Here is a 15,049-nt window from a genome sequence, read left to right as displayed (position 1 = left end):
GCTGCTGTAGTTTGATTTTAAGTTTCATATCCTGTCTACAGTCTGTTTAATAATCCTGTGTGCCCCTCTGTCTGTGTTTTATAAAAATAAGCCATTCTTTACAAGTTTTCAGCGCGCCAATCACCGCTCACATGACCCGCTGCCTATCTCCTCCTCTCCCCTTCCCCTCCTCCTCCTCCCCTCCCGATTGACGACAGCGAGGAATCTGCGGCCCGCCCACTGCAGGCAGCTGTCAGACAGGGAGAGGAAGGAGCTGATGGGTCACGTGAGCGGTGCTCAGCGCTCTGAAAACTGGTAAAGAACGCCTTATATTTTTAAAACACATACACAGACACAGGGGCACACAGGATTATTAAACAGACCAGACAGAATGGTATAAAGTGGCTTAACAACCACTTTAAAGGGGAAGTTGAGATTCCAGGGGGGGGGGGCATTTGCCCCCCCTTGCCCCTACCTGCGGACACCCATGATTGCAGGCTACGGCAATTTATTTGTATACACTCTGCTTTGGTAAATAATATTTCCATACTGTGACCAAAGCTTTTCAATAGATTTTGGTTCCTGGTACACCATCAGACTACAAAAACAGATCATTGTTTGCTGTTCTTATTTGGTTCAAACAGTGAGTAGGGTGGCCATGTTTACTTTACAACAACAGTGTTGAAGGTCGAAAATCCAATAACAAGGCAATATCTCTCGCAAGCAGGTGCTGAAATCAGTACAACCAACCCAAACATTATCAAAGTAAAAGTATGGATAATTAATGTCTCACTTCATACAGCAAAATCAGTTTCCTTGGGGTTATTGAATAGTGCCAGTCAACTGAAGATCTCTTCAATCTCTGATCATTGGTTTTAGATTCCAAATTCCAAGCACATAATGGGACTTCCTGATTTTGGACCAAGCCAGCTGAATTGTAGCCATAGGGCCCTAGCAGGTGTATGGTTGTATTGGAGATGTGGAGTTACTGGTGACTAAGAACTCTACCCTGTTTTGGCTTCAGTCACCACTCCCATGCTCAAGGCTCCTGGATACCACATACTTTTCTCTATGGAAAAATAATATAATATATCAACAATCATTGAACCAAATTTCCGATGCAGTCTGGGCTAGTAGAACTTGAGACAGGTGTTTTTATTACTTATGCGCAAACACAAACGTGTCACCAATGCAGATTATAGATTGTACGTAACAAAATGCTATACCCCTGAAGAAGAAGCATAATATAGCTTTGAAACGCGTTGGGTATTGTAACGCTATATCACAACATCATCGCTTTTGTATTGTTATGCCATAATTTATGGTTTGCAGTTTTATCCATTATTCTTTGAATATTTTTGTGCATCTACATGTTTTTTAGTATTTATGTGTCAATAAAATGTATACCTTTTATATAAAAATAAATCTTGTGTATTCCAAAAAGTGCCTTAAAAGTCCCAAAACCTTAGGGGAATGTTTTCTGGTTATGTTTCAAATATAGGGATGTGGCACAATAATTAGAGAACCTTATGCTGAGAACATCTATATACTCAATGAACTGTAGCTCCCCTGTGACGGCAGCACTCATGTAGCCCCAGACCATGACACTCCCATCACCATGCTTGACTTTAGGCAAACTTGTCTTTGTACTCCTCATCTGGTTGCCGCCACACACGCTTGACACCATCTGAACCAAATAAGTTTATCTTGGTCTCATCAGACCACAGGAGATGGTTCCAGTAATCCATGTCCTTAGTCTGCTTGTCTTCAGCAAACTGTTTGCAGGCTTTCTTGTGCATCTTTAGAAGAAGCTTCCTTCTGGGATGACAGCCATGCAGACCAATTTTATGCAGTGTGCGGAGTATGGTCTGAGCACTGACCGGCTGACCCACCACTCCTTCAACCTCTACAGCAATGTCTGAAAAAGATGCTGAGCATGTGCACTCAACTTCTTTGGTCAACCATGGCAAGGCCTGTTCCGAGTGGAGCCTGAGTGTTAAACTGCTGTATGGTCTTGGGCACCGTGCTGCAGCTCAGTTTCAGGGTCTTGTCAATCTTCTTATAGCCAAGGCCATCTTTATGTAGAGCAACAATTCTTTATTTCAGATACTCATAGAGTTCTTTGCCATGAGGTGCCACGTTGAACCTCCAGTGACCAGTATGAGAGAGTGAGAGCAATAACACCAGATTTAACACACCTACTCCCCATTCACACCTGAGACCTTGTAACACTAACGAGTCACATAACACCGGGGAGGGAAAATGGCTAATTGGGCCCGATTTGGACATTTTCACTTAGGGGTGTACTCACTTTTATTGCCAGCAGTTTAGACATTAATGGCTGTGTGAGTTATTTTGAGAGGACAGCAAATTTACACTGTTATACAAGCTGTACACTCACTACTTTACATTGTAGCAAAGTGTTATTTCTTCAGTGTTGTCACAGGAAAAGATAGAATATAATATTTACAAAAACGTGAGGGGGTGTATTCATGTTTGTGAAATACTGTATAACATCCCCCCCCCCCCCAAAAAAAAAAAGAAAATGTAAAAATCAAATGTTTTCATCCTTTTAGGCCAATTTGTATTCTGCTACATTTTTTGGTTAAAAAAAAAAAAAAAAAAAATCGCAATAAGCGTGTTTTAATTGGTTTGCGCAAAATTGATTGTGTCTACAAACTAGGGGAAATATTTATGTCATTTTGACGGTATTCACCGTCACTGGAAGTGAAAAACAGATAATTAATGGTTTGAATTGCTTCAGATGGGACAGTCATATTTGTCAGCAAAATCTCAATATAGAAATATAAAGATTCATTCCCATTGCCATGAAATCTGTAATTCCTAAATAATGTGTGTATTGCATATCCCTCAATGTCAGACAGGTTTTCCCTATTGTTTGTGGATTGGGATAATGTGTATTCCAGCTTCAATGTGAGAAAGACACACAGACTGTCACTGGCAGCCTTGTCCTATTGTTTGTGTATTGGGAGGGAATGGGGATTGTGCCGTCCCATTGTCTAATGTTAATGACCTCACATTGTTCTGTCCAGATGGCTAGATAATACGTTTAGGTTATTTCCGGAGGGATTGTGTACACTGTATGGGAATGACTGAGTGTAAAACCCTGTTTCTATTGGATTGTGATTGTCATGTCCAGTTCTCAACAAGGTCCACCTGGGCAGTAACCTTGTGGGGGAAAACTGTATAAACGTATGTTTCTTGTTCAATAAAGAGTTAGTTCACTCTCAATCTAGAGTCAGGTCTCTTATTGGGGGAATCGGCTACAAGGGAATGCTATGTCCTCCATACTCCCTTGGATAATCACTAAGCTCTTGTAAGAGCTTGTGTAAGAGCTTGTTCTGTTGCACTCTCTGGGGAAAGAGAGGTTCACCCACTGGAACCTGGAGTCTTGTAGTAGGTCCAGGGTGGGTAGGAGACGGCGAGAACCTAACCAAGCTGCGGCAGTTCGTGGGGTCTGAAGTAGTTACGGTGTCTGGTGGAGTGCTTGGAGCCCTCGGAAAGCACTAGGAGCATCCGTCAACGGAGGTACCCAGTCGGGGTGCGGTTGATCCGTTACAGTCATTTTTATTTTTATTTATTTTTTATTAGTAATTGCATCGATCTGCGATTTTTAGTGGGACTGCAACATTGCGGCGGACAGATCAGACCCCTAACTGATATTTTTGACACTTTTGGAGGGACCAGTGACATTAATACAGTAATCAGTGCTAATAATATGCACTGTTACTGTAATAATGACATTGGAAGGGAAAGGGTTAACCTAGGGGTGATCACAGGGTTATGTGTGAGCCTAGGGGAGTGTTTTCTAACTGTATGGGGGTGGGCTTATGAAATGACCACAGAGACCTGTGATCCTATATAGAAGGAACACTTCTATCACTCTGTGAACATTTCAGAGAGAACAGTGGTCAGCTATGTTTACAACAGCTGACTGTCCTTCTCTCTCAGCGGGGAACGATTGCGGGTGGCTGGTGCCAATCGCGGCCGCCGGCCCGTGGATCTGTTTCCCCACTGCCTAGAGGGGGCGGGAGTGAGCCGGCAGTGGGGCGCACTCGCCTCCACAGCACCACAAGCACGACCAACGTAGAGCTACGTCGATTCGCGCAGGAGAGGTGATAAAGACATGGATTAGCGGGTTTGAGGTGGGGGAACTTGATTGGCCTGCACAGAGTCCTGACCTCAATACCTTTGTGGTGAATTAAAGTGGAGACTGCGAGCCAGGCTCTCTCATCTAGGGATGATCGAACGGTTCGGGTCGACCATCGGTTCGACCCGAACATTGGGTGTTCGAAATTCGGCCGAATTCCGAACTTTATGCGGTTAAAGTTCGGAATTCGGTCACCCGAACTGCCCAAAATGCAATGGGACAGGAAGTGGGCTTTAAAAGCCGTGATTGGCCCAGAAACGTCAGTAAAAGCCAATGAGGGGGCAGGAGTCTGCTAGGAACGTGATTGGAGTGACTACGGGGACCAGAGGCCAATCAGGAGTGAATACGCCCTCCAGTATATAACATAGCCCCGCCTAACCTCTAGCACTGTAATACAGAGGCTTTGGAAGAGAGTGGAAGCATTTGTGTTTTTCCTGCTGTGTTAAACAACGTTGCTGCATAGCCGATTGCTTGTAAAGCTCCATATCAGCAGAAGAGCAGTCAGCTTACAGAAAGATTGTCAGTGTAGTTAGAAATACAGCGATTGTGCTGTTTGAGTTAGTATAAAAAAAAAATAATAATTTAAAGGGACAGTGTCAGTTAGAAATTATCTTCTGCTGTATGGAGCTGTTCTTTTAGTGTGAGGAAAGGGATATGCAGCGTAGTTAGGGTACTATATACCACTATAGTTAGAGTCAATAATCTAGTTCTTGTAGGGATAGTTTTAAGTGTCAGGGTTCTGTCTAATGAGCACGTTGCACTGCTGATATATCTACAGCAGGTATACGTGCTTTCTAGTCAGCTATTGTACAAAATAAATTTCAGAGATACACACATCTGCTGTATTTAGCGACAACTTTGGGTCGCATAGCAGTGTGCGTTTTGCAGGTGAATTTCACTGCGCAGAGTTGCCAAAGCCTCAGTGACAGCTATACATAAATTAAAATTCATCACAAAAAAAACTGAATATTTTTCTTAGAATTTCAGTAGCGCAGGGATGGTGTTACCCTCCTTTCATAAAGTGCAAATAAATAAAGTACATAAATTGCATAAATAATCCAAAACATCCAACTAAGCAAGAACAGAGTCCTTCAAAAGTCTTTGTTTATGTAGTGCCAGAGCAATACACAGTGCCTTTAATGCACGGTCATTGGTGTCAGTTATAGGAACCACCGTACAATGTCACCACCACCAGCTCTGGCACTACATAAATAAAGACTTTTGAAGGACTCTGTTCTTGCTTAGTTGGATGTTTTGGATTATTTATGCAATTTATGCACTTTATTTATTTGCACTTTATGAAAGGAGGGTAACACCATCCCTGCGCTACTGAAATTCTAAGAAAAATAATCTGTTTTTTTTTGTGATGAATTTTAATTTATGTATAGTTGTCACTGAGGCTTTATCAACTGAGCAATGTGAAAATCACCTGCAAGACGCACACTGCTATGCGACCCAAAGTTGTCGCTAAATAAAGCAGATGTGTGTGACGCAGAGTAGCAAATCCTTTTGCAGTGGACTTAAAGCCTCAGTGACAAGTTAACGCCTGTTCTTGTTGTAAGTTTTAAGTCCACTGCAAAAGGCGTCACACACATCTGCTTTATTAGGAGCAAAAGAAAGGCGCAGTTAAGCAAAAAAGTAATCTTTGAAGGTTTGGCATGCTATAATTCTGGTTCTGGACATGCTACAGAGCTGGAACTTTACAGGTACACTTTTCAGACCCCCCCCCCCCCCCCCCCGACACCAAATCCAAAGAAATCTCTTTTTTTTTTTTCAATAATTTTTTCAATAATTGGCTCTCTATCAAAAACGACAATTTATAAGAACTTTTTTTTGCCTGATTCATAGTCCCTGGGGCATGACCCAGAACCCTAGGCACTTTTTAGAGGCATTTATTAGGTTTTAGGGCTTCAAAGTTGTGTTTTTTGATTCCCGAAGTTCGGGCCCCATTGATTTCAATGGGGTTCGGGAATCCGAACCGAACTTTCGGGAAATTCAGGTGTTCTGGTCGAACCAAACTTTTCAAAAGTTCGATCATCCCTACTCTCATCCACATAAGTGCCTGACCTCACAAATGTGCTTCTGGAAGACTGGTCAAACATTCCCATAGACACACTCCTAAACCTTGTGTACAGCCTTCCCAGAAGAGATGAAGCTGTTATAGCTGCAAAGGGTGGGCCAACTCAATATTGAACCCTAAGGACTAAGACTGGGATACCATATAAATTTAACTTGCGTATGAAGACAGGTGTCCCAAAACCTTTGGTAATATAGTGTATGTACAAGCAAGGTTCTTTTGTTTCAGTCTTGTTTTTTAGCTTTAAACTACACATAGGTTTACGTTAACATCTTTAGTTTAATATCATTTCATTTATATGACACATTTACATTCCCTTCAGAATCAAACTGAGACTACGACAAGGCTGGGTGTTAACCTGAAGCTAATCAGTCATCTCCATTCATTCGAGTCCTTGTTTCATTTCCTCTGGCAAAGAGAACAAAAAAAAATCATGCAAGCCAGAGGGTCATTTTTCCCCAACACTCGGAAGGCACTTACAAATATCCTTGAAGAACATGGCCCATTTCTCTATAACACCATGGTCATGAACCAAAACGCAGCACAGGGAGAAAAAAAAAGGAATCAAAGGCTAAATATAATGTCTGAAATGCATTACCTTTCCAGCTCATTACCACTTTATATTACAACTCCCACATACATAGAGGAATCGACAATCCGGAAAATCCTGATGTGACTTGTAAATTCCAATTGGCCCAACGTAAGATTAATGTTTTTCTTTTAACCTTCATTACATCCATCCCATTCTTTAAAAGGACACTTCCTTTTACTAAAGTTGTTACTAAATTGTATAAAAGGGAGAAGCATAGAGGCTATAATCATTCCCTGGGTTTAACTAAAAATGTTTTATATGTCTTGTTTTATGCTTTCCATTCTATTGAAATGCTATGCCCTTTTTTTTGGAAGGGAGAGGGACGAAGGGCATAACTATGATCAGGGGTTCTTCAATTACAAATCAGTATTAAAAGAGAAGTTTGGTATTTTTTATTTTTTGAAATCACACTTACCTAGATGGATGCTGGATCTGTCCGAGGATGCATCTGTCCAACTGCCGGCTCTAACACAGAGAGTGATCAAACATCGCTGATCACTCAGTTCTCAGTGCTCTGTGCGTCAATAGTGTGGTTGACGCAGGCATTTATTGGGCATTTTTTGGGCGTCTTTGGAGGTAGGCATACCATCTGAACTTCTGTATAGGGGTATATATACACACACACACATATATATGTATATATACACATACACACATACAGGTGTGATAGGAGCGGAGCCACATCCCTGCAAATAATTTCATTAGCGCAGGCATAGGGTTCCGCTACTTTCACACCTATATGTGTGTATGTGTATATATACATATATGTGTGTGTGTATATATACCCCTACACAGAAGTTCAGATGTCATGCCTGCCTCCAAAGACGTCCACAAAAAAGCCCAATAAACGCCTGAAACAAAAACACCCATGTGTGTGGTTGCAAGCGTTTATTGTGCATTTTTTGGGCATCTTTGGAGGCAGGCATAACATCTGAACTTCTGTATAGGGGTATATATATATACACACACACACACACACACATATATGTATATATACACATACACACATATAGGTGTGATAGGAGCGGAGCCACATCCCTGCAAATAATTTCATTAGCGCAGGCATAGGGTTCCGCTACTTTCACACCTATATGTGTGTCTGTGTATATATACATATATGTGTGTGTGTGTATATATCCCTATAAAGAAGTTCAGATGTCATGCCTGCCTCCAAAGACGCCCAAAAAATGCACAATAAACGCCTGCAACAAAAACGCCCAGGTGTGAAAGGAGCGGAGCCCCATCCCTGCTCTACTGCAATTATAAGACAAACTATCTTTTTTTTTTCTGGTTCTGGACATGCTACAGAGCTGAAACTTCACATGTACACCTTTTAGACCCCCCAGACACTAAATCCAAAGAAATCTCTTTTTTTTTTTCAATTTTTTCAATAATTGTCTCTCTATCAAAAATGACAATTTTTAAGAACTTTTTTTGTGTGATTAATAGTCCCTGGGGCATGACCCAGAACCCTAGGTAATTTTTAGGGGCATTTATTGGGTTTTAGGGCTTCAAAGTGATGTTTTTTGAATACCGAAGTTTGGGTCCCATTGATTTCAATGGGGTTCTGGAATCCGGACCCAAACTTCGGGAAGTTCGGGTGTTCTGGTCGAACCAAACTTTTCAAAAGTTCGATCATCCCTAGTCTCAAACTCTCATTGGCTCACTGAGAGGTTGAGCCAGGTGTCGATCCAGACATCTGGGTAGATCCCAACCATTTGGTTGTGGTCTTTCCCCAGCCTGGACTGGCTCTCTGGCATCAGCTAAAAACAAGTCAGAGGGGTGCAGGACAGACTGTGCTCCACGGGAGAAGTACAGCCAAACAAGCTTTGGCTGTACTTCTCCTTTAAGGACCTAAACTCAAAAAGAAAAGATTTGCTCTCTTATAGGTAACACAGTAGTGGTCATCCCCACAGGGGCCGCTAAATAGATCCCCGAGGTTCTTTTCTCAGAGGCTGTCCCGCAGCCAGGAATTTGTCCTTCTTTGGCTCAATGAACAGTCTAGTGCAGTGATGGGGAACCTTGGCACCCCAGATGTTTTGGAACTGCATTTCCCATGATGCTCAACTACACTGTAGCATGCATGAGCATCATGGGAAATGTAGTTACAAAACATCTGGGGTGCCAAGGTTCGCCGTCACTGGTCTAGGGATATGCTTTTCTAAAACTTTATTACAGAACTTGAACTTGGATAGGTGCAGGGTAACTGTGGGATTCTCCAGTAGTGAACCTGTGGACACTAAACTCCCTCTTAGTAGTGTGAGCAAGGATCCATGCTTGTAACAATTACTTAACTGAGCTTTTCAGGACACCAGATACACTGTCCCCTTTGGACAAAACTAACTCTAGCGCCAGTATTAGATTTATAAGGGGCAATTGTCCTACCAGAGGGACTTATCTGAGAACCACGATGACCTATGAAAGACTAAGGGCTCTGTGCCTTTAGCTGTTGAGAGCAATGTCCTCAAGATGATAGATTTATGAGTTAGTTAACTGCTTCTGGACCACCCATCGCACATTTACTGTGGCAGGGATGCCCGGCTGCGCGAAGCGCCGTACTTGTACATCACTTCCTGGTCTGGGCCGTGTGCATGCGCCGCCGGAGACCGGCTTCCGCTGTGATTGGACACAGTACTAGTCAATCAGCGTTTCTGGTGTACGCGATATCTGCTGGGACCCATCAATTGTTCCCCAGAGAGGCAGTATGGTGGTCTGCCTATGTAAACAAGACAGATTGCCGTTTTGTCAAGTGAGAAGAGAGAGATCTTGTGTTCCTGCTAAACAGGAACACGGATCTCTGTCTTCTCCCAGTCAGATCATCCCCTACACAGTTAGCAAGCACCCCCTAGGTACATATTTAACCCTTTGATCGCCCCTGATGTAAACCCCTTCCCTGCTAGTGTCATTAATACAGTAACAGTGCATATCTTTAGCACTGATCACTGTAAAAATGTCACTGGTCCCCAAAAAATTGTCAGTTAGGTTTCCGATTTGTCCGCCGAAAAATTGCTGCTTGCCGCCATTACTAGCAAAAAAAATAAAATAAATAAAAATGCCATAAAAATATCCCATAGTTTGTAGACGTGATAACTTTTGCGCCAACCAATCAATATACGTAGCAGAATCAATAAAATGTAGCAGAATACATATTGGCCCAAATTAATGAAGAAATTCGATTTTTTTTATTTTTTTTATTTTTTTTTTTGGATGTATTATTTAGCAAAAAGTAAAAAATATTTTTTTTTTTTTTTTTTTTTTCAAAATTGTCACTATTTTTTTGTTTAAAGCGCAAAAAATAAAAACCACACAGGTGATCAAATGCCACCAAAAGAAAGCTCTATTTGTGGGGGAAAAAAGGACATCAATTTTATTTGGGTACAGCGTTGCACGACCGCATAATTGTCAGTTACAACAACTCAGTGCCGTATCGCAAAAAATGGCCTGGTCACTAAGGGGGGTGAGCCAATCAGGAGACTGAGGGGGGTGGGGACAAGCCACGGCTCTGCGTGTGCCAAAATGTCTCCAAACAGATCCCTGAGTGCTTTCTTCTTGTTGGCGATACCAATCAGAATATCCTCTCACATATCATAAAAAGAAGAAAGGAGGCTTCCATTGTGTAAAAAAGCATGAACAGGTTTTATTTTAAAATATGCAAAGCTATTCCACTCACATGAACCTAGTGTCCACCCGACACTGGGGATAACGCGCTCAGCTGTGTGGCGTTAGACAATTGGTTGCTACATTTATTTTTTGTGTAGCACCAAAAAGAGCACATATTGTGGTGTGTGGACTTGCGCTACTCATTTTTCATTTAATCACAGCCAGTGAGCCAATCAGGAGACTGAGGGGGCGGGGCCAAGCCACGGCTCCGTGTGTGCACTGCGCACCTGCTTGAGTTACCCCCAGAGCAAACTGCTTGCTGTGTGGTCACCTGGCAGGAGGGTAGGCTGCTTCTATAGCAGATTCCAAACTGTAAAGAAGGGAAGCACACGCAGACCTCGGATAATATCGTTTTAATGAAGGACAATACAAAACAATAAGGTTGCACTCACATTTCGGTCCTTGCAGGACAAGCACATCAGCACATAAACGGTAGCTTCCTGCTCCTCCCGTCCCTCCGGGGTAACCTCCAGTCTCATCTATCGCAGCAGACGCCGCTTAAGCCCGCTCTCTGTTACTTCCTGCTACCAGCCCCCCCGCCAGATCACAACATGCCGATGCTAGTGCGCCTGCGCACCCGCCCACCATCATTCACCGCTGGAAAGGCTGGCCTTAGCCTCAGCCGAGGCTGTATGCAGCGTGGGGTTATGGAGTGGAGGGATCCAAGGGGATGCACTACCTTCTGCTGGTTGCTACGGACAACGTGTTTCGGAGGCGGAGCCTCCTTCAGGCTGCTTCTATACACCGTGGGACCTCCATGGAAAACCTCAGGAAATTAGTATATTGGTTGGAACAAAGGATTGGCGCGCCACCCCGAAATCGAAAAAGTATTTTTTTTTCTAAACAGGAAACTTAGAAGCCAAGGCGTTTTGGGGGCCTCACTCCTCTTCCTTCAGCAGTGTTACAGCATGGAGTAAAAAATTTAAAAACATTAAACTAGTGATAAAAATACAAATAATTAAAAAAAAAATATTAAAATTTTTAAAAAAATTACAAATAATAACTATGAGCCAACCAACCTTTGATCCAACCAATATACAGTGTAGAATAAGGCCTGGTGATTCATTAATGGGGAAAAGAGCAGCTACAGAGAGACCACAGGCAATACTGGTGACTAGCCCTTTGTCTCTTTTTGGGCATACATAGGATGAAGGGCTAGTGACCAGTATTGACCAGTATTCAAGCTACAGGTCCTCTTTAGAAAAGAAAAGTCATCATCTCTATGAAACCTTAAATGTGAATACCCTAATTAACCTTTCACAGTTAAATCACCCTCTTTACTCCATTGTGCAAACATTACCGAGATGGCGTTGAACCCAACCTTTTGAATAATCACACAATTGGCTGGAATGTATACGCTTAAGAAAACCCTGAAAGAACAAGACATGAATGGCAATGGTTTTCGGCTGACATAATTCATCAGCAGTGTTTGCAGGAACTATTGTTTACCTTGAGGGATACTAGATTGAAGAGAAGGGAAAAAAAAAAAAGATCTATAAATAATTATCTGATAAGATGGAATTGCAAGTCTATGGCAGAAATAAGCACATATTGATTGTAACAAGACTGAATGAATAAGGTTTGACATTATTAGGATTACACTATGGACGCTGAAGGTGCCAGAATGGAGGTAAAAAAGGATATAAGCTAATAAAAGAAAATTGGTATGAGAGGCAGTGCTACTGCAGTGACACGTTTAGAAGGTTCTTTGTATTCAGGGCCGTTTTTTTTTTTGCATTCGTTTGTGCAAGTACTGTACTGAAAATCTTCAATAACGTATTTGAAAGTAGAACGTTGAGAAGGGAGGAGTAAGCCATCAGGTTGAAAAAAGACACAAGTCCCTCTAGCTCAACCAATAAAAAACAAAAAAGAAAACACAACCATACAATCCCATATACACAATCCAATATTCACAGTTGATTCAGAGGAAGGTGAAAAACCCCAGCAAAGCATGATCTACTTTGCTACAACATGGGAAAAAATTCCCCCAAGAGGCAATTGGATATTCTTTGGATCAACTTTACCTATACTGTAGAGACAGACACCACCACCCCTCCATTTTACCCTGGCAATGACGGCTCTGAAGCCAGAAGCGGCTTAATGCCTGGTAATGATGTCTCTGAACCCGGAAGTGGCTTAATGCTGAGAAATGAAGGCTCTGAACCTGGAAGTGGCTTAATGTTTGTAAATGAAGGTTCTGAACCCAGAAGTGTCCTAATTACCTGGCAACGATGGCTCTTAAACCAGAAGTGGCTTAATGCCTGGTAATGATGGCTCTGAGCCCAAAAGGGGCTAAATGACAGGTAATGACAGCTCAGAACCCAGAAGTGGCTTAATGCTGAGGAGTTTGGAATGACAGCTCTAGACCTGGAAGTGACTTAATGCTGGGGAATGAAGGTTCTGAACCCAGAAGTGGCTTAATGCCAGGGAATCACAGCTCTGAATCAGAAACTGGCTTAATGACTGGCATTGATGGCTCTGGACCCAAAAGTGGCTTAATGCCAGGCAATGACAGTTCTGAACCCAGATGTGTGTTAATGTCGGGAAACAAAGTCTCTGAACCCAAAAGGGGCCTAATGCCAGGCAATGATGGCTCTGAAGTCAGAAGCGGCTCAATGCCTGGCAATGACATCTCTGAGCCTGGAAGTGGCTTAATGCTGAGAAATGAAGGCTCTGAACCTGGAAGTGACTTAATGTTGGTAAATGAAGGTTCTGAACCCAGAAGTGGCTTAATGCTGGGGAATCACGTCTCTGAACCAGGAACTGGCTTAATGCCAGGCATTGACGGCTCTGGACCCGAAAGTGGTTTAATGCCAGGCAATGACGATTTTGAACCTGGAAGTGTTTTAATGTCAGGGAACGAAGGCTCTGAACCCGGAATGGGCTTAATGCCAGGTAATGACAGCTCTGAAGCCAGAATGGGCTTAATGCCAGGTAATGACGGCTCTGAACCCGGAAGTGACTTAATACCAGGCAATGACGGCTCTAATCCTGAAAGTGGCTTATTGCCAGGCAATGACATATCTGAACCCGAAAGTGGGTTAATGCCAGGGAATGAAGGCTCAGAACCCAGAAATGGCTTAATGTTGGGGAATCACAGCTCTGAATTCAGAAGTGGCCTAATGCCAGGCAATGACAGCGCTGAACCCAGAATTGGCTTATTGCCAGATAATGATGGCTCTGAACTCAGAAGTGGCCTACTACTCCTCACTTCTGAGCTCATTAGTCACAGAGGAGATCAGGGAACTTGTTTTAACCCATTGAAAACCAGGATGTTCATGAACATACCTTGTTAAAGGGGTTTTGCTATAACCTTCAATCCTAAAAGCGAATAGTTTATTAAGAAAAAAATGTGTAAACATTTTGAAAGACAAATCTTAAATATCCCACAACACAATAATACATAGGTGTGTATAAGATGCTGATTTTATTCCCAGTGTTATTGGCTTAAAGCATCTCTCCAGGAAATTTGGAAACCCTTTTCTAGTTACCCACCCGTCTCCCACCCATTCTCAATTTCTTTATTAAAGCTCTTTTTGACGTACCTTAATCCGTCGTCACATGACCCTTCTCCAATAACCCTTCCAGGAATGATTCCAATGATTCACTGCTGTAATTTGAGCTTACCACTGACCAGTCTTCCTACCCCTTATTGTAATGTCATCTCCATCTTGCCACTGCTGGAATCTTCAGGACCTTGTGAAGATTCTGCCAATGGACCCAATGAAAGCTGTCTTACTCAGCAGGCAGGGGTCCTTGTCAGCCTTAAAGTGGTTGTAAACCTTATATATACCCACTAAAGTGACTAGCCTCATGTGACACAGAGATGAAAATAATCCTACCACATAAGTTGTACCTGTCTATCTGCAGCCCTTTCTCTAGATCCATTCAATGTCCAAAATTTACACAGCATGTCTGAGCTTCAGAAGACAGGAGGTTGGGATCAGGTGTCACACACTGCACAGCCTAGAGCAGTTAGCTGAGTGTAACATGAGAACTGAGTGGAGGGAATGGACACACCCCCTTCCACAGTCTCATAGAAAATCATGCACAGCTGATACGCTCAATTACCTTCTGTGTGCTGGAGGGGGGCGGAGCAGTCTCCCGAGATCGTCTGGTGTCAGCATAGACTGTCAGAAGTTATTCATGCAGATGGCAGAGGAATGACAGAGGAAACATAAATCACACTAGGTGCTTTGGATAGAGACAAGCACACCACAGAAAGATATGCTTTGTTCATTACAGAGGTTACAAGCGCCGTGGCAGTTATACTGCGGCAGGCAGCCGCTCCTGCGCAAACCGCTGTAGGTATATGTTGGTCGCGCGCCTGCAGCTAGGGGGCGAGCGTGTGCCACCAGCAGCGCGTTCCACCCCTGCTCGTCAGCGGGAAAGCCGATGCACGGGGCAGACGGCTCCGACTGGCGCCTGACACCCGTGATTGCACCCCGCTGAGAGAGAAGAACGGTCAGCTGTTGTAAACACAGCTGACCGTTCTTCTCCCTGGAATGATCACAGAGCCCTTGTGATCCTTCTATGTAGGATCACAGGTCTCTATGATCATTTAACAAGC

This window comes from Pelophylax lessonae, assembly GCF_965119305.1.
Source record: "Pelophylax lessonae genome assembly, chromosome: 5".
NCBI classification, from domain to species: domain Eukaryota; kingdom Metazoa; phylum Chordata; class Amphibia; order Anura; family Ranidae; genus Pelophylax; species Pelophylax lessonae.
This window is presented reverse-complemented; position numbering follows the sequence as displayed.